Genomic DNA, 21,369 nt, shown 5'->3' with positions numbered 1-21,369 from the left:
CTTCCTGATGCTGGAGTCCCACTCTGCTGGATTGACAGGAAATTTTACCTTGGGTGTTACTGTGGGCACCTTTCTACCCTGAGGTCGTGCAAAGGTCCTGGGGTCATTTATAGAGATAAAGCAAAGGGGAGGCCTCTCCAGTCATGAGCCATGGGTCTATTGTACATTGGTTGATGCTGAGACCACCCATTGTCCCAGCCCATCAGGCCTATTCAAGTTCAGCTTGGAGCACCAAAATCTTTGGTGAGGCCGGGGGCTTTGGCTCATTTGTCTAGCCCCCCAACCACAGTGTCCCCTTGAGGTCTTGTGACCCCCTGGAGAGCTGTCCCCAAGACTCATGGACTCACCGATCTTCCCAACTCTGTCCTGCACTCTGTCCTTGCCAGCACAGCCACTCCTCTCTCGACTCCGCCTCTGGGACACCTACTATTTCCTCATCAGTGAGCCATCGCAGGGAACAGGAGAAGGCCAAGCTTCAGACTTCAAGTCGCTTCTGCATCTGCTTTGCAAAAAAAATACCCTGAGGCGAAGAATTACAAAGGCTACTTGCATGAAACCCAAGATGAATACAAACAGCACCTAGTAAAACATGGGTTAATATCTCCAAAAAAAAAAAAAAGTATTCTGCCCAATGTTTACAATACCCTAATGGCCTGTTTTGCTTATGATGTTTCAGAGTTCTCTGTCACTCACTTTCCAGAACATTCTGTGTCCCTCTTGTAAGCTGTGATTTCTCTGGCATGATCAGGATGATCATAGCGGGGACTTCGTTAGTATTTTTACCTGGAAATAGTCACTTTCTGGACTAGTTTGAGCAGAAGACCACAACCTCACAACACCATCTATCGTATCTGGGGCAGCTGTCCTCAGAGGCATTGTTGCTTAGTTACCTACCCTTATTCTCATGCGAGCAGTAAGATTTTTGGGAAGAGCTGGAATATTGTCTCCCTACGTTTTTGTTTTTTTTTAAATTAATTTATTTTTGGCTGTGGTGGGTCTTCGTTGCTGCTCACGGGCTATCTCTAGTTGCGGCGAGCGGGAGCTACTCTTCGTTACAGTGCGTGGGCTTCTCACTGAGGTGCCTTCTCTTGTTGCAAAGCAGGGGCTCTAGGTGTGCAGGCTTCAGTAGTTGTGGCATGCAGGCTCAGTAGCTGTGGCTCGCGGGGTCTACAGCCCAGGCTCAGTAGTTGTGGCGCATGCATTTACTCGCTCCGCGGCATGTGGGATCTTCCCGGACCAGGGCTCGAACCCGTGTCCCCTGCATTGGCAGGTGGATTCTTAACCACTGCACCACCAGGGAAGGCCTCCCTATGGTGTTTAAACACTGAGATGAGCATTAATTATACGGAGAGGTTTTCTCTGATGTACTGGAAAGAGGACTGGAAAAGGCAAGAAGGGGCCTCTGGAATAATTTGGCAGTTGTAGATATTTGTTCTGGGCTGAGGACGGCCCTGAGAGATCACATTCGAAGGGTAAGGCAATGCTGTAGTCCCAGGGGCATCCAGGTAAGGTTCTCATTCCCCGTCCTCATTTCCTGGCCTTGCAAAGTCATCGGAGAGAGGAAAGATGGGGGTGATCACATACAGTGCTGCCTTCCATGATGAGCTGGCACATTCCGGCACTGGTTCTGGCTGGTTTGATGTCTTATGCACCCTGGCAATGGAAAGGAATAAATTGCTCTACTTCAAATTGAACTGAGGTTTGGTGGAGTTTTTCCTCATCATGCTCATTACCAGGAAGAGAAAAGCCTTAACAGTTAAACAAGAGTTAGCAGGTGGGAGAAAGAATTAAAGACCCAGTGAAGCTTTGACTCTTTTGAACCTTTTTGGGTGAGATTTTGCTTGTGTCTTCAGGCTCCACAGCCTGGCACATCACCAAGGAGCCACCAGGTGGCGCTGCCAGCAACCTCACGTTTGAGACTCCCCCAGTGAGGCAGGATTACTGGGAAATCGGTTCTTGTCTCCAGGGCACTGCGGTCCGGCCGGGGAGCCAGCTTGGCTCTGATCAGGGAGTGACCTGAGTTTCACAAGATGCAGCAATGCCTGGGCCTGGCGCCTGCTTCCTGACCCCCGTACCCGAGGGATTAGAGTTGTATTGACTTCCGATAAATGCTTTCCTCCACAATCTGGGTTTGGTATCTTTCTCATTTTCTGCCCTGCTAGGTTTAGTCTCTCAAAATGGGATATTTCTGTCAGACAAGACAAAAATTATGTCACTGTAACAAGATGTTCTTGCTCACGGCAACGAAAGCTTCACGGATAAGCTCTAAAGTGCGCAGCCCTGCCCCTGCCCCTCACCTAGTTTCCTTGACTCGGCTTCGTCCCATCCCAGAGGTCAGGGTGGAGGGAGAGTGGATGGACCAGGCTCAGGGACAGGCTGGAGCTTAGACAGGGGCCGAGGAGAGGGACGAGCTGAGGCTGTTGGGCGGTCAGAGGACAGGGTTGAAGGATGGGGCGAGGCTGTGGGAGGGGCTCATGCGCACACTTTGCAAATTGTGAAAAGGTGTTTTGACACTTTGACAGGTGCATGTTGCTATAGATGCCATAAAAGACTGGATACAAATGTCCAAAGATTAAAAGAACCTTGTCAGATTGCTGCTTTGAGACGTCCTGATTCCTCCGATGGGCGGCTTCTGCCTATGGGAACATCTCTCCCAGGATGAACCAGGACGCGAGCTGAGTGGCATCTGCAGGAATGGAATCTCTGACGGACGGTGGGTGGGGCCTGGAGCCAGCTGGGGGCCTGTGGGCACACTTGAGGGTGCAAAGCAGTCTGGGTTCATTTCTGCCCAAATCTCAGTCTGTGAGAAAAAGAAAGTTTGTTAGGGTTTGAATGTCAGTCCTGGGGACAACTAACTCTTTCTCAACAGCTAACAGACCAAATTCGTGACTCAGAGAAGCAATAAATGCTTCGAGCTGCTCTGCCCAAGCTTGCCCTGAACCAGCTGTCAGGAAAAGGAGATAAGGTCTCAGACTGAAATGTTCAAATCGTACTTTTTTTTCTAATAACAGAGTTGCTGACAGTTGTGAGGCCTACACCATTTTACCCTACTAAAATAGTTAAGGTCAGCCAACATTTTAAAATCAAAGAGTTAAATTGTGTTCAATGTGCCCAAGACACACTGTTGGTTATAGCTTCACAAATTTGAGTTTTCATATATTGAAGAAGGTCAATTTGTTATAAAAGAAATTCTCTTTATATAATGAAAACGTGTTTTTATCCCTGCATATTGCAAAGCCTGAGAAGTCTTTAGGTTTGGAAGGTATATGGGGGGGGGGGGGTGTGTTTGTGTGTGTGTGTGTGTGTGTGTGTGTGTGTGTGTGTGTGTGTGTGTGTGTGTGTGTGTGTGTGTATCTGTGCTTGTATAAGAGAGTCTAAATTTTTGGGACTTCTTTCAATGTGTAGTTTTCTAGAGCAGTGTGCTTGCCAGGATTAGCTGAAAGCCTCTTAGAACCTCTAGAATGCTGCTAACTTCCAGGAAAATGTATTGTTTCTTCTAGAAGGTTAGGGAGAGTTAGGCCAGGTCAAATACATAGGAGGAATGTGTGCATATTATCTTACCCAGAGCTCTGCCTTTTCCACAGTTGTTCCCAGCACTGTCCTGCCCTTCCTTCCATGAGAAGAGAGAAACATTCTCCAACTTTAGTTTCTTCAGTGTCCATGACTGTCCATGAATTGACCAGTCTCCTTGACGAAATTCCCTGAATTTTTTGGGGGGAAGAGAAACGTGCTGAGTGTATCGGTCAGCTGTTACTGTGTAACAAGCAAGCACACAAAAAAAATCTCTATGGCATACAACAAAAAGCAGTTATTTAGTTCCTGCATGTGCAGGCTAGCTATACGCCTCTCGATCTCAGCTAGACTAGTTCATGCATCCTGAGTTGGCTGGGGGCTGACTGATCTAACTTGGGTGTGGCTGAGCCCTTCTGCTTTGACTGCAGTGTTTGGGGAAGCTCCACTTCTCCCTGCAAGGCTGAGGGTTTCTTGGGTAGTGTGTCTCATCCAGCGACCCACCCAGGGCGTGTCTTTATTATGGCAGTGGCAGAAGTACAAGAGGGAAGGTCCCACTGCAAACGCCAACTTTGTGTCACATCTGCTAAGATCCTGTTGGCCAAAGCAAGTTTTATAGATGATCCTAAAGTCTAGGGACAGGGGAAGTACTCTCATTCACGCTTACATGGTTGACCTGCAAAGTCACTTGGGAAGGGAAATGGATAATAGTGAGGGGTAAAAAGTTGGCGCCCTGATGTGATCTACCACAGTGTATGAAACACTTCTCTGAAATGCTCAGAAAACATGGATGCTCTGTGTTACCTTTAGCCTGGCACTCAAGTCTAAAGGGACTCTTTCCTTCACCATCCTCTCTAACTTCTTACAGCCCTCCCCTACTGCCTCCCAGATAACACATCTTAAACATGTCCACAGGGACTTCCCTGGTGGCAGAGTGGTTAAGAATCCACCTGCCAATGCAGGGTTCGAGCCCTGCTCCGGGAAGATCCCACATGCCGCGGAGCAACTAGGCCCGTGTGCCACAACTACCGAGCCTGCGCTCTAGGGCCCACGAGCCACAACTACTGAGCCTGTGTGCCACAACTACTGAAGCCCGTGTACCCAGAGTCCGTGCTCCACAATGAGAAGCCACCGCAATGAGAAGCCCGCGCACTGCAACGAAGAGTAGCCCCCGCTCGCCACAACTAGAGAAAGCCCGCACACAGCAACGAAGACCCAATGCAGCCAAAAATAAATAAATAAATAAAATTTAAAGCAAGCAAACAAACAAAAAAACATGTCCACTGTTGCCTGGGGAACCCTCTCTAGTTTTTGTTTGCCTCTAAGCCCTAGCCAGTTTCACAGTGGAATTCAGGGTCTGCCTCTTCCACGCAGCTCCACCCCTGGCTGACTGCCTCTCCTAACTTACATTATCACTCGCCTTTCTTGGCTGCTGGTCTGGGTTTGGAGATCTTGGAGGGTTGCACAGATCTACTGCACCTCTGAAGCTCCATCATCCAGCCTGCATGGTGCCCAGCATGCAGTAGGTGTGCTCAGTAAATATATTGGTTTTGGCCAGGAGCTGGGAATGGAAAAGCGAAGAAAAGTCAGTCTTCCAAACGCTAGGGGGTGGGAGAGGGTCAGGGCTTCCCCCTCAGGCAGCCATCAGGGCTCCCTGTCCCCTCGGTTCTCACACTGTAGTTAGGATGAGGCTGAGACAGGGCAAGTCACAGGCTCATTTCAAGTCCTCGCACCACCCTGGGTACCTCAGATCCATCCATCTTCTGATTCAATGCCTGAGTCTCAGCCTCACTGAGCTCCCTCTGTTGGTTCACTCAGGGCTGATTAGGTGATGGGTAGTGAAATGTACATCATGAGTTGAAAAACCATCTTCTCATAGTGTAGTTCCATCCCATGGGTCTCATCTCAGGAGGATTTTTTCCCTGTTGCTCCCTCCCCTGGAATACCTTTACCCTACAACCGTAGTTTACAATAAGGTTCCCTCTTTGTGCTATACAGTTCCATGGGGTGTGACAAATGCATAAAGACATTTGCCATCACGGTTTCATACAGAAAGATTTCACCAGCCTAAACATCTCCTTTGCTTCACCTGTTTATGCCTCCCACTCTCTCCTCCAAACTCCCTTGTTCTGTTTTGATAAATGGATTAGGAAAGGCAAGATACTATTCCACGACCCTGGAATATTAGAGTGGCTTTGGCTCTTGAGTTCTGTGTCATCAGGAAGGCCAGAGGGCTCCTCTTCTACAGCCATCCTGCAGGGTTAGATGGAGAGTCACTGTAAGTGAGGCAGAGGGTGCAGAGCGCCCAGCACATCGCTGGGGCTGCACATAGGTTGGCCCCCTCCCCCTTTGCCTCTGGTGTGGGTTAGCTGAGCCTTGGCAGTTGGAGAGAAGCATGAGGCCGCGCTGGAAATCCAGGTAATTGTATTTCCTTGAGATAAGTCTTTTCCCTTCCTGCATCCTGAGGGGGATGAACATCAGGCTTCTCTGGCCCCAGGCAGGGAAGAGATCTAGTGGGAAATTTCATTTCTCTGTGAGTTTAAGGAAGTCAGAGGCCAAGACTTTCATTAATCACCATGAGGACCCTCTGTGGCTCCACTGCTTGTGGGCATCACCTGTCCTGAACTGTCTTCTTGGGATGGCCATTCAGAACAACCCGAACTGACCCTTTGCGATTGGTTCTGACCCACCCTGACACCAGGTGCTGAAAGGCTGGCTCCCTCCAGCAAGCCCCCCTACCCCTGCCCCCCAGTTCTCCTCTGACGTGGGGATACTTCTTCCTTGATGAAGATTCAGCCCTCTGTGGCAGAATTTCACAACACAGACATTTCTGTTTAGCACAAACTTTCATAATGCGGGTTGGAAATGACGCAGTTTAATTAGGAAGCCTGATTTACAGTGAGGAGAGAGATATTGATTCTGACACGGTGCTTGCTCCACGCACATAGGAAAAATTTGTTGCTCACAATTCAAAACGTTGTTGGAATGACTCTGTGCTTGGTTTAGCTTATCGGTAGTGAATTGATCAGGGCCGTGCAGGAAACCGATGGCACATGCAAATGCAGCTGAGGAGAGTTTAGTGAGGTGTTTGCAAAGGCGTGGACAGGGTGAAGAGCACCAACAAGGAATGGGAAGGCACCGCAGGACCAGAATCAGTGAGAAGCCATCGCCTCCCGTGATGGGCAAGAGGTGGGGACTTGGTAGCAGCTATAGGTGTCAGAGGGGGACTGTCTGAAAGGAGCTGTGACCTTAGGTGGAATAATGCAGACAATGTCAACGTGCCGTCTAGCAGGGAGGGAACCAGGGACACCTAACTTCTCTCCCCTCCCCTTGCACGATGGTACCTCCACTGCCAAATCCAACCAGAAGCTAGAAGGCAAAAGAGCCCAGATGATGCATTCCACCAAGGTCAGTCTTCTGGGGTCCTGGGCAGGGTGGGGGAGTATGGATAAGAGCAGGGGAGCAGAAGGTGGGGAGTACCCAGCACACTCGGGTTACAAGCAGGATAAAGGTGATAAGAATGTGTGAGGATATCAGGGCTAACGAAGGTGCTGCTGGTGAAAGGGAAACACTGGCATTAGTTGCACATGACATAAAATCCTACATGTGCTCAATGATGTCTGATTTTGCAACTACTGGGTAGAGAGTTGACCCTTGAGCAAAGTGGGAGGTAGGGGTGCCAACACACATGCAGTCAGAAATCCAAGGATAATTTTACAGTCAGCCCTCCGTATCTGCAGTTCCTGCACCCTCAACCTCAATCAGCCATGGATAGTGTAGTACTGTAGCACGTATTCACTGAAAAGAATTGCGTACAAGTGGACCCATGCAGTTCAAACCAGTGTTGTTCAAGAGTGAAAGGCCACTAAAACAGTATGGAGGTTCCTCAGAAAACTAAAAATAGAATTGCCACATGATCCAGCAATCCCCCTCCTGGGCATATACCCAGACAAAACTCTAATTCAAAAAGATACACGCACCCCTGTGTTCATAGCAACACTATTTACAATAGCCAAGACACGGAAATCACCGAAATGTCCATTGACAGATGAATGGATAAAGAAGATGTGGTACATATATACAGTGGAATTCTAGTCAGCCATAAAAAAGAACTAAATAATGCCATTTGCAGCAACAAGGATGCAACTGGAGATGATCATACTCAGAAAGAGAAAGACAAATACCACACAATATCACTTCTATGTGGAATATAAAATACGACACAAACCTATTTACAAAACAGAAACAGACTCACAGACATAGAGAACAGACTTGTGGCTACCAAGGGGGAGGAGATGTAGGGGGGACAGACAGGGAGTTTGGGATTAGCAGATGCAATTATATATAGAAGGGATAAACAACAAGGTCCTACTGTATAGCCCAGGGAACTATATTCAATGTCCTGGGATAAACCATAATGGAAAAGAATATAAAAAGAGAATGTATATATGTGTATAACTGAGTCACTTTGCTGTACAGCAGAAATTAACACAACAGTGTAAATCAACTATACTTCAATTAAAAAAAAAAGTCAATGGCAACTATAAAGAAAACCTCATTTAAAATATCTACAGAAAAATAATTCATGAATCTAAAATTCTTGAAGCTCTGCCTCTTCACCACTGCATGCCTATTTCCACTGAAATAATAATTCTTTTATTGTGGTTTTAAAAAAAACATAGTGTAAATGTACCCTCAACAATTTACACTGGCTTATTGGCCATGTCTGTGTTCTCAGGCCCCAAATTTTGCACACAAAATTCAATCAGTTCAGCTTTTCATCAGAAATGCCACTGAGGTTTACAACATTTACCTTTAGATTTCTTTCTCCAAAAAAGTTTAGAATGGAGTCTTGGATGTCCAGAAACAGACACTTCAAGACAAGGATTCATGTGCAAATGATTTGTGAGGGAAACTCTCCGAGGAGAAGCTGGAGAGGGAGTGTGGGAAGCCAAGCAAAGGTGTGAGTTCAGGGCAAGTCACTGCCTAATAAGCTTAATTGTGAGGGGGGCTCTGGAGTGTTAACCCCATGGCAGAGCTCGTCCAGCCTCCAAGGCAGGCACCTAGGCTCTTATACGCCTACACCTGTCAGTGACGGCCATGGGCGACATGGGGGATGTAAACTCCTGGGAGCCTCTGGTTGTCTACTTATGTGTGGCAGTGCAGCTCCAGTAGCCTAAGAGAAGCTCTCTGAAGAGATCTGCATGTGTAAACCACTAGGAGTGAGGGTGCAGAGGCTGGAGCAGGGCCTGCATAACCAACCAGGGCATCTGGGTGGAGCACTGACAGCAAATGTCCCCTTGGAGTCTCCTGTATTGACTGCACGGTACTGGAGGCAGCTAGAGCAGGGCTCACCACCGTGACAGTCCTTTCCATTTTCTTCTCTCTCTCCTGATCTGAGGTTATGTCCCTCTCCTCCCCATACTTGTTATAAGATAGACACATTTACTTTATTTATTTATTTTTTGCGGTACGTGGGCCTCTCACTGTTGTGGCCTCTCCCGTTGCGGAGCACAGGCTCCGGACGCTCAGGCTCAGCGGCCATGGCTCATGGGCCCAGCCGCTCCGCGGCACATGGGATCTTCCCGTACCGGGGCACGAACCCGCGTCCCCTGCACCGGCAGGCGGACTCTCAACCACTGCGCCACCAGGGAAGCCCGACACATTTACCTTATATCTGCATGGTTCCTCAGGAGAGAGACCACCAGTCCAATGCTTCCTTTTATTTACAAGGAAATATAGGGCTGCCCATCTCACCTCTCACTGTGTCAGAACCCAAGATTGTAGCAGATGACCATATTTCTTGTGTCCAAATCTTTGTATTTATTGGAAATAGATACAAAATATATTTACAAAAAATATTTTTACTGGAAAGTGATGATTTAGTTTTTTGATTATCCATGCAGTTTGATACCACTTTACTTTTAATTATCACATCCTTCAGGGGACTGGGAGGTGAAAAGAGAGAGGCTAAAACTCAAATGGGCTAACATTCAAATGAACTTGGTTAGTAAGAGTTATTATTGTATGTTGACCCCTTCTACACGGTGTTTGCATTAACGTGACTCATTTAAACAGGACACATTTCCCTAAAAGTAGTCATAATTTGAAGTGATGTCATCAGTAAGTTTCTTACTGATTTTGAATGATGAGAGCAAAGGCACATTATCGATCGATTCTAGAAGCTAAAATTAGTAGCTGAAGCCAGTGGACATGGGACTCTTTCTTGTCTGGAGTGAGGGGGAGAGGGAGGGATGACCTCACACTTTCCAGCACAGTTAAGTCAGTGATGCATTTGTAGCCACTTCCTTTGTGGTATTCCAGCTTCCTGATCCCCCCCATTCTGGATGTATCAGGTGTCCAACAGTAGCTAAAGCAAACACAAGTTAACATATGTGTATGTTATCTTGCCACAATTCTAATGCAAAGAATGACTATTCTCTTAAGGATGTGTCTAGGACAAATGGGGCAGTTTAAGAGGTTTTTTTTTTTTTGCTACTTTACGAAATCAGACCTCATGCCAAAACTCTGCCAGTAAGCAGTTCTCAAAAGGCAGTTTAAATGAGTGTCTGTTAAGATGTGGTAAGTGTCTCTGTTCGCTTGAAGATAAGGTTAGCAATGTCACATTATTAAAATCTGTGTTAAATGTCTAATCCAATTAAATTTCTCTGTCTTACATTTACTACTGTACTTACTTGTAATGGGGTTAGTAGATGCAAACTACTACATATAAAATGGATAAACAACATGGTTCTACTGTATAGTATAGGAAACTGTATTCACCATCCTGTGACAATCCATAATGAACAAGAATATGAAAAAGAATATATATATATATATGTATAACTGAATCACTTTGCTGTACACCAGAAATGAACACAACACTGTAAATCAACCATACTTCAATAAAATAAATTTTAAAAAAAAGGAAGGAGCCCTGTGCCAGCTTCCCAGATCCAGAAACGACAGAACAATACGGAGTTTGCTGGCTCGCAATGTAGGCAACCACAGCTGTGCCTAAGAGGTGGAGGAGAGGATATTTATCAGTGAAATTGAAGAATCTTCCAAAATCTTCATTCTAATCTTCATTGGTCTTAACTCTCTTCTACTAGAGCTACCCAGTTACAAACTACCAGCAGAGATCTGTGTCTGTATAACACAATGTTTCATGTTTGAATTTGGTTCATATAAAGAGCAAAAACATACCATGACACGTTGAATGAATAGAGCTAAACTTTTCTAAGTATTTCTGATTCATGTCCCTTTGCCCCTTAATTTCTAAAATATACACAGCTCATACAACTCAATAACAAAAAACAAACGACCCAATCGAAAAATGGGCAGAAGACCTAAACAGTCATTTCTCCAAAGAAGACATACAGGTTGGCAACGGGCACATGAAAAGATGCTCAACATTGCTAGTTATTAGAGAACTGCAAATCAAATCTACAACGAGGTACTACCTCACATCAGTCAGAATGCCCATCGTTAAAAAGTCTACAAATAACAAATGCTGGAGAGGGTGTCGAGAAAAGGGAACCCTCCTACATTGTTGGTGGAATGTAAATTGGTGCAGCCACTATGGAAAACAGTATGGAAGTTCCTCAAAAAATTAGAAATAGAGTTGCCATATGATCCTGCAATCCCACTCCTGGGCATATATCCAAAGAAAGCTCTAATTCAAAAAGATACATGAACCTCAATGTTCACAGCAGCACTATTTACAGTAGCCAAGACATGGAAGCAACCTAAATGTCCATCCACAGAGAAATGGATAAAGCAGAAGTGGTATATATATACATATATATACACATACACACACACACACACAATGAAATATTACTCAGCCATAAAAAAGAATGAAATAATGCTATTTGCAGCAACATGGATGGACCTAGAGATTATCATACTAAATGAAGTAAGCCATATAGAGAAAGACAAATATATGATATTTCTCAGATGTGGAATCTAAAAATATGATACAAGTGAACTTATTCACAAAACAGAAATCAATCCACAGACATAGAAAAGAAACCTATGGTTACCAAAGGGGAAAGGGGGAGGGATAAATTAGGAGTATGGGATTAACCTATACACAACACTATATATAAATTAGATAACCAACACGGACCAACTGTATAGCACAGGAAACTATACTCAACATTTTTTAATAACCTATAAGGGAAAAGAATCTGAGAAAGAATAGATATATACGTGTATGTATAATTGAATCACTTTGCTGTACACCTGAAACTAACACAACACTGTAAATCGACAAAAAAATTTATATAAAAAAAGGCATCAAAATACAAGAGCTTGTTCATGTATTTTTTTAAAAGATGAAATGATAGTTGCTATCAAATCACGTGATACATAATTTCCTCTAGAACTATTTATTTTTTATTTTATTTTTTTATTAAAAAATTTTTTTTAACATCTTTATTGGAGTATAATTGCTTTACAATGGTGGGTTAGTTTCTGCTTTATAATGAAGTGAATCAGCTGTACGTATACATATATCCCCATATCCCCTCCCTCTTGCGTCACCCTTCCTCCCACCCTCCCTATCCCACCCCTCTAGGTGGTCACAAAGCACCGAGCTGATCTCCCTGTGCTATGCAGCTGCTTCCCACTAGCTATCTATTTTACATTTGGTAGTGTATATATGTCCATGCCACTCTCTCGCTTCGTCCCAGCTTACCCTTCCCCCTCGCCGTGTCCTCAAGTCCATTCTCTAGTAGGTCTGTGTCTTTATTTCCGTCCTGCCTCTAGGTCTAGAACTATTTAAAGTGGGACCTTCCCAGACCGGGGCATGAACCCATGTCCCCTGCATCTGCAGGCAGACTCTCAACCACTGCGCCACCAGGGGAGCCCTCTAGAACTATTTAAATGAGCGATATAATGGTCTGATTTCAAAAATATCAATACTTATTACATGCTGAATACTATATCCTTTGCAATTCTTTAAATTTATGAAGAAAAGTGTGTGATTATGTACATTGTTTTCCAAATTTCTCTTAGGGTATATGTGAATAAGAAGGCTGAAGACTGTACCGTAGATAGATAGAACAGGAGGATATCTTAAAGACCCTTTAGTACAGACCCTTAAAGACCCTGAAGTCTGAAGTCCAAGCATTGTTCTACATGTGAGGGTCAGTGCATCTGATCTGCTTTCTGGGCTTGTTTCATGATGTCCACTCAACTTGTATATGTATCTTCCAATTATCTATATCTTTGCCTCATGATCTACTAACAGTAACACAAAGGCAACATTTCTTATGAAATCTGGCACGAATAGAAGGGAATGGGCTTGATTCACCTAAGAAAGGAAACACTTAGAATATTCTGTAACTGCAAACTATGTTCCATCTTATCAATTTCCCCATATTCACCTGAGACTAGCTCATTTAGAAAACTCCCTAAGACTGGGACTTCCCTGGTGGCTCAGTGGTTAAGAATCCGCCTGTCAATGCAGGGGACACGAGTTTGAGCCCTGGTCTAGAAAGATCCCACATGCTGCGGAGAAACAACTACTGCTCCCGTGTGCCACAACTACTGAGCCCACGTGCCACAACTACTGAAGCCTGCGTACCTAGAGCCCATGCTCCACAAAAAGAGAAGCCACCGCAATGAGAAGCCCGCGAACTGTAACGAAGGGTAGCCCCTGCTCGCCGCAACTAGAGAAAGCCCACATGCAGCAAACAAAGACCCAAGGCAGCCAAAAAAGAAAGGAAGGAAGGAAGGAAGGAAGGGAGGGAGGGAGGGAGGGAGGAAGGAAGGAAGGAAGGAAGGAAGGAAGGGAGGGAGGGAGGGAGGGAGGAAGGAAGGAGGAAGGAAGGGAGGGAGGGAGGGAGGAAGGGAGGGAGGGAGGGAGGGAGGAAGGAAGGAAGGAAGGAGGAAGGGAGGGAGGGAGGGAGGGAGGGAGGGAGGAAGGAAAGAAAGCTCCCTAAGACTGAGGATTAAGTGGGGCATGTGGATCCTTGGGGCTTTTGTGTGGGTAAAGGTCACAGCCTACTCAATGCCCAGGAGAGACATGGCTCTACTTCCTGAAATATCAGTTTCACTTAAAAAATGGACTGACATATATACACTAATATGTATAAAATGGATAACTAATAAGAACCTGCTGTATAAAAAAATAAAGTTCAAAAAAATAAATAAATAAACTAAGCCTGTCCATGCCTCTTAATCGCTTTGTCACCGTTTACCCTTCCCCCTCCCCATAGCCTCAAGTCCAACGGTGACAAAGCGAGAGAGAGGCATGGACATATATATACTACCAATTGTAAGGTAGATAGCTAGTGGGAAGCAGCCGCATAGCACAGGGAGATCAGCTCGGTGCTTTGTGACCGCCTGGAGGGGTGGGATAGGGAGGGTGGGAGGGAGGGAGACGCAAGCGGGAAGAGATATGGGAACATATGTATATATATAACTGATTCATTTTGTTGTGAAGCTGAAACTAACATAAAGCAATTATACTCCAATAAAGATGTTTTAAAAAATAAATAAATAAAATAAACTAAGCCTGAACCTACTGTGAAATAGGATGCAAGATATACAATAAAAGTTTAAAGCTATCACACAAGACTTCCAGGAAGGTTTGAAATTGTGGTAGGAGCCGGCAGCTGTGCCTCCAGGACCCACTGGGCGTTGAGTTCAGCATTTTCTGCTATTAGGGAGTGTTCAGTGAATGTCTGAGAAACCTGCTCTAGGGTTTCCCCTGTTTCTGGCGGTCCTTGTTGCCATGGGAGAGAAAGGACCCCAGGCATCATTAATGCCTATGCTTCACATTGTACAGATGTGGCCCTTGTCATCTGGTCACGCTGCTGGCCCTGCCCCTGAGGCCATCCCAGATATGGTGTTTGAGAGGGGTTGGCAGAGTTTGCAGAAGTTCTACTGGATTTTCTTCTTGGCTGACATTCAAAGGGGAACTTTTCTTTGTTTGGGTTACAAGGAGGTCAAGATCTCATTAACAGTGATGACAGATTGTAGGAGCTCTAAGAGAGCCTCATGCCAAATGTGAAACAACCAATATGTTTATGAAATCATTTAATCCATAATCATGGCATATAATGAAAGGGGCTGGTGGCTTGGCATTGGCATTTACAAGGCTGACACCATGATATGTTTCTGTGAATTATGGATTCAGCAAACTGTGTAATTTATGAGTCATGAGAAAAAAAGGATCCATCTGGGCAGTTCCTGAAGCTTGTTGAAGAAAGGTGATGTCTTTAATCAACCTGAATATAAAAATCATGCTTTTGAGTTATTTTACTGTTCTGTGCAGTGCTGTGTTCCTCTGATCCTTAGCATTTTCTGAGGGATTTGGGGAGCAGAGGGGGTAACATTCTTCTCAGTTTTGCTGATCATAAATTTTTTATTTTCCAAAGATGCTATGGATGTGGTGCGATTCTTTTCTGTTGCAATTCAAGGGACAACAGAGCTGTGACATTGAGTGTGCTGCTGGTATGGACCTTGAAAAATTACTTGAGTTCATCAGATAAATCGAGAGCCATAATTTGGCCCTAAATAAGGCTGCAGACAGAGCATCTGTGAGATTTCTGTGGACTTTGGGTTTCTCATCATTTTCCATAGTGCAGTGCAACCCCTCTCTGTACTCTGGCTGCACTGATCAATATTTCAATGGGTCATTAACTGTCCTCACAGCTATTTATTCCTTTATAACCACCTCAGAAAGGCCCCATATGTCAACCTCCTCAATCGTGTATCTGTGTTGGGTTTGGGACTGCAGGTCAAATTTAATATACATTTAGCAAATCCAGGCCTACCACGACCTTTGGTGTCTTCATCTGGAAGGTGATGATAGTACTGTTAACGTTTACGCAGGTCATGAGGATGAAATGGTCCCAGGTATGAAGCACCAGCACAATGATGCTCAATGTCAGTTTGAGTGCCTTGCTCCCACTAGTATTAAATATTCGGCAGGGTTCTCCCAGGGCAGGGAAAGAGTGCTGGGGTGTAAATACATGCTTTCTTAGCTTTAATGGGGGTGGCGCGATGCCCAGAGCTAATCAAACCATGAGTGTCAGCTTGTAGGTGAACCTCAAGAGAACCTAAGTATTGGCTGCACATCATTGTTGCAGGGGTTATATACACATTTTTTTCCCCTTGTTATTCCATATTCTTTAAAACCCACATTTTGAACACAACACTGTAAGTCAATTATACTCCAATAAAGATGTTAAAAAAAAAACCCACATTTTGAAGAAGCAAGGTACAATTCTGCCTGTTAAATTTCAGCTACTCTTAAGGCTCTCAAGTGCACTGCTCTCTGCAGTCACATTTTATCTATACAATTCTGCTTGATTTTAGTATTAGAGCTAAGGTATATGTGCTAAAAATGCTTTCTGTGAGTAGCCAGAATCCATAGGGGGAGTGGCTTGGCACTGGAATGCAGTTCTAGATTTCCACTACGTCTGTCTCGTACCCACATTTTTTTTCTCATATATTTGGGATGCTTGAGTGATTTAGGCTGTGATCAGATGTGGCCAGGTGACCTGAAGATAACACTTTACAAACCTTAGTATGACCTCAGTATTCACAGATACACCTCCTTTGGGCACGAGAGAATTGTCTCATATTCACGATTTAGTCCTGGGGTTTATAAAAATAGAAATATTAGGCCAACTTATATTTTTAGAAAGCGCTACCTCCGTATCTTCAGAAAAATAATTTATGATATGTGCAGAAATATGTCTATAAGAATGTTCATTGCAGCTGTTTATAACAGCAGGAAAAAAAGAAAATTTTAATTATCCATAATTACTGAGACATCAGTTTGTTTGTAACCTTCACAAAAAATAATTCCACTTCAAATGTCAGTCGAGAAGAAAACCCTCTAAAGCCACTTCAGTTCTTTAAACTCTTCTCGAGCACATCTAGAAATGCCTCAGGAAAATGGTCAGTGGCAGGGCCAGAGGGGAAAGGGCCATATTTATAAAACATAAAATTTACTCCTGGGAATTCCCTGGCGGTCCAGTGCTTAGGACTCTGTGCTTTCACTGCTGAGGACCTGGGTTCGATCCCTGGTCAGGGAACTAAGATCCCGCAAGCTGCATGGCAAGGCCAAAAAAAAAAAGCAAAACATTTTTTCAACTACACTTCAATAAAAAATAAATTTAAAACATTTACTCCTGTCAGAAACACTTTAAACAATGGGAAATGATCACACCGCCCTGTCTCTCCAATGTTCTTGGTAACAAGTGACAAGAGGGAACCGCCACACCTGGGAGGCGATGGGGTGGTGTGAGGGGTTGGGAATCATGTTGATATTTCCACCTGAATTTCAAATTGCCCTAGAAGTCTTGGGCTTCATCTTTAAAAGTTAACATACATTCTGTTTTTTATTCTACAATAACCCATACTTTATATTAATAGTTAGGAAGTTGGACACTATTGCTATTAAGTAAAATTAATGCCCCAAGAAGCTGTGCTATGTTTATCCTGGGCTCTGAGAAGCCAAGGGTCAGTTACCCCAGTTTCAAGCCTGAAGCTGAGTATAATGTCGCCTTTATTAGAAACAGTCTCTGACACTCTATCTCAGAAATATCTGCACTGATGGCCCCTGGGCCAGTTGTAACTCTTAGTGAGGTAGTAATGCTGGCTATGGAGCATGTCGGGGGCAAAGGGGAGAACCCAAGAGCAGATGAAGAGGGCAGGTGGCGGGGAGCCCTCAAGAGAAGCACGGCAACAACCTGGACATGGAGATGACCTTGGTCCTGGAGATGATCAGCCTATGCAGCTTTGTCTCAGCAGGAACACGGCCACTCTCCTTAGAGCTAGGCATGCACATAGGAAGAGCGTCTGATTCCAGGCAATGAGGCAGGTGTACCACAGATAAAACGTGAGGATCAGCTCATTGTTCTGGCTGTAGTCACAGCTGGAATGAGGAGGAGGAGGACCCAGTCTAGATACTGGGCTGTCTTAGAGGAGGTGGGAAAGCAGGGCTCAGTCTGTCAGGCACTTGGGGCCAGAGGAGAATTTCTCTCTTGGTTTCTGACACTTACATAAGATAAAAAAACACAGGCACTTAGAGACCCTTGCGGGGGAGGGAGGGGGACAGATGAGTAGGCTGGCTTTTGAGGGGAGAGGGGATTCCATTCAGCTCTGCCTAAAATCAGGGGCTTCCTGCTTTACAATGAAGACTGGAGAAGATGGTCTCCCACCTCCATTGGCAGCCCCTGGACCTGACTGGTTTTAGGAGGAGGCATCAAGGATGACACTAGGACTGAGACCACGGACTGCTGCTGGGTGCAAGGGCCGATGAGGACCAGCAGAAGGGGAGAAGAGCACAGGGGAACAAATATTAAAAAAAGAACACAATCTCAAAGGCAGAGGGGTTTGAGCATAATCACTAGCCAAGGAGTAAAAAAGGATTACTCAGAATTGACTGTATTCCTGGCAGTGTGAATTGTCGAAGGAAAGCGAGAGGTTGGCTGAGCTTTCTGTGTAGTTTCAGCTTGGGGATAATGAGACAACATTTGGTTAAGGCTAAAAATGTTCGGGCATAGATTTACTGTGAATGAGTCACACACAGACGATCAGCTTGAGGTTGAAAACAGGTCCAGGACTTTTTTTAGAGCTTCATAATTCACTACAATGTCTTGGTCTCCCAAGGAGATAGACAATTCCTCATTTTTTTTTTATGAGAAGAGAAATATGGATTTGTTTTTGTACAGGAGGCCTGGTTCCCTTCTCTCACTGTCATTATTTTGAAAAATGAAACATAGGGACGTCCCTGGTGGCGCAGTGGTTAAGAACCCGCCTGCCAATGCAGGGGACAAGGGTTCGATCCCTGGCCCAGGAAGATCCCACATGCCACGGAGCAACTAAGCCTGTGCACCACAACTACTGAGCCTGAGCTCTAGAGCCTGCGAGTCACAACTACTGAGCCCACGCGCCACAACTACTGAAGCCCGCATGCCTAGGGCCCGTGATCTGCAACAAGACAAGCCACCGCAATGAGAATCCCACGCACTGCAACAAAGAGTAGCTCCTGCTCACCGCAACTAGAGAAAGCCCGCACACCGCAGTGAAGACCCAACACAGCCAGAAAATAAATAAATGTTCCTTAAAAAAATAAATAAATAAAATAAAAATGAAACATAGTTAGACAACTAAAATGGGTTGCATGAGATAGGTGGGCATAGGCTGAGGAATTTATGACTTTATGAAACTCCTTTGAAGTCACATAACTGCATCTGTCAATTTTACATAATAAAACTGACCATACAAGTAACTTTTAGGGGGTATAAAATACATATTCAAGAAATATGTATAATACTATATAAAAAGGACTATATTCCTCACCGAGACATCTTTTAAAGGATTCATTTAGTTAAAAATGGGATATTTTTGAGACAAGCATGAGAAAAATATTTGTATGTAACTAGGTTTCTTAATGCTCACTGAGAATGTCTAAATGAATAATTCTCTTCTTAATTCTCATTTTCCAGTCATTGGAAATCTAACAGCTAATTCCAGGATGAACACTGGAACCTTTATAGGACCTACTGAGTGGAAATATTTGATGGTCCTGAAGCACAGCTAGCCCTCTAGCCTCTGCAAGAGATGTCTACTGGCTATACAGACATCTCATCCCAGCTCTTCAGGGATGGCTTAAGTTTGGAGAATAGGAAGCATACTTCCTGAACTGTCCAGGAAAGTCCATATTGTAGAGTTTCCCATGTATGCTTTCTACAGGAAGCTGGTAAAATAATTTGCTATACTCTGATGCTGTGGATAGAGGCTTCATCAGCACCATCATCATCATCATCATCAATCATCATAATTTTAAAGACTTGACAGATTCACGAATATAAATATATTCATTCTTATATGTTTATATATGGATGTAGTACTGTGTTAGGTATTGCACAGCCGCCAAGTCAGCTTTAAGTAGCTGCCATCACTGCAGGGAAGATGAAAGTCAGGCAAGTCTGCAAGTACACCAAGCAGAACATGACTGGTACAAGGTACAAGCCTTGAGCCAGCTCAAATGCTTTCTAAACATATGCTGACACTATAAACAAACAAACAAAAATCATAGTAGCAACAGATGTACCAAAAATCAGGGATTGTAAGACAAGTAGGAAAGATTACAGCATTATGGGGAAAAAACTAACTCTTAAAGCTTGTGCTAAGTAGTTGATTAATATTAGATTTTAGAAACCCAAGGGAGAACTCTGTGTGAGACTGTTGCTTGTACTGTCATCATGTCAACATCTTGCTATTTCTATATTCAAAGAAAAGCAATCTTTTAATAAACCAAGGACGTTTCTCACATTTCAACCTCCATTTTACCTGCTCTGTTATATATAAAATTGTGACTGATTTCAAAAGTATAGCTGATTAATGGTTATAGCCATCTCTACAGATGAGATGGATCAAATGAGATAATAATGAGATAATAGAAGTAAATGCATTTGGAAAACCGTCAAACTGTATTTAAATGTGAGTTGTGATTTATGTCTATCTACTCTTGTAGTTTTATAGATATTTTAACATCCTTCACTATTCTACTTTTTAAAAAGTTCTTGAATATTCTCCAGACTAACTGGGAATTGTTTGGTTAATTTTTCCAAAATATTTTGTTGCAATTTTAATTTGATTGTATTAAGTTTATATATAATTTGGGGAGGACTGACATCTTGACCACAATAGGTGTTTTAATTTGATAACATATGTTGATGATCTCTTGTTGATTTGTTTTAGTGTATTTTTTATTTCAGTTATTGTATTCTTCAGCTCTATTTGCTTTGTTTTAAAATTAATTAATTTGGCTGTGTTGGGTCTTAGTTGTGGCATGTGGGATCTTTGCTGAGGCACACAGACTTCTCTCTAGTTGTGGTGCGTGGGCTCTAGAGCACGTGGGCTCAGTAGTTGTGGCGCATGGGTTTAGTTGCCCTGCGGCATGTGGGATCTTAGTTCCCTGATCAGGGATCAAACCCGTGTCCCCTGCATTGGAAGGTGAATTTTTAACCACTGGACCACCAGGGAAGTCCCTTCAGCTCTATTTTCTAACCCAATGCTTCAAATTCTTACTGTGTTCATCCATTCTTCTTCCAAGTACATTGAGCATCTTTATGATCGTTACCTTGAACTCTTTATCGGGTAGTTTGCTTCTATAATTTGGCTTTAGTAACTCAGTGGAGACTGTGCCATTAACCGAGAAGGGAGAGATTGGTCACTTCCTGTTTGTCCTCACATCCTTTCCCCATCATACCCATGTTATGCTCTATGCCATAAGACTCCTTATTGCCCAGGCTTCATTGTCAGATGGATTTTGGTTCGGCCAATGGAGGCAATGGCAGAAGACTGATTAGCAAGAGGAAGGGAGAAGCTCTTGTATTCCCTCTCTGTCTGCATCAGGTATCTCTAGCCGAGGTTTTGTCTCTTCTGTGACTCCAGCTTCTGTCAGTCTTCATGGTCCCATCTCTCCCTGGACAGCACTGGCTTCCGGATTCTGATGACACCTCCACCTCTCCTTCCTTCCAGCCCTTCATCAGATGATGGTGACTTCCTGCTGTGGCTAATCTGTGGCTGCTCCACCATCTCCTGTCTCCATCACTTGTGTTGTCAACTCCTGGTATTAAATCCTCTCTGTTGGAAAGACCTAGAGAGACTCTGTTTTCCTGATTGAACTCTAACTAATACACCTGGGTTAGAACAGCACTGGTTGGAAGGAGAGGGGAAAATAGTTTCCTGAAATTTGGGAAGTCTTTTAGATATCAAAGTGGAGATGTCAAGGAGTGACTGCTTGATGGGAGAATTATAATACTGAGCATATTATATGCCATATTATAATATTGAGCAGTTCTACTCAGAATTGTCCAGGAA

General features: G+C 44.1%; 1 long non-coding RNA gene across 2 annotated transcripts in view; it reads right to left on the bottom strand.

Moving 5' to 3' along the window:
- The window catches only part of LOC307192427, a 76,759-nt gene that overhangs the window by 27,434 nt on the left and 27,956 nt on the right, over window positions 1-21,369 (bottom strand). Inside the window, exons 2-5 of one of the 2 annotated variants that reach the window (XR_013830066.1) lie at window positions 4,919-5,071; window positions 3,562-3,701; window positions 2,583-2,800; window positions 348-499 (exon numbers count right to left, since the gene is read on the bottom strand). This is a non-coding gene — a long non-coding RNA (uncharacterized lncRNA). The remainder of the gene's footprint in view (window positions 1-347; window positions 500-2,582; window positions 2,801-3,561; window positions 3,702-4,918; window positions 5,072-21,369) is intronic. The other variant, XR_013830067.1, reaches the window with a different exon arrangement.

This window comes from Stenella coeruleoalba, assembly GCF_951394435.1.
Source record: "Stenella coeruleoalba genome assembly, chromosome: 10".
Taxonomy (NCBI): Eukaryota; Metazoa; Chordata; class Mammalia; order Artiodactyla; family Delphinidae; genus Stenella; species Stenella coeruleoalba.
Note: the sequence above shows the minus strand (reverse complement) of the source record. Positions and strands in the feature narration are given on the sequence as shown.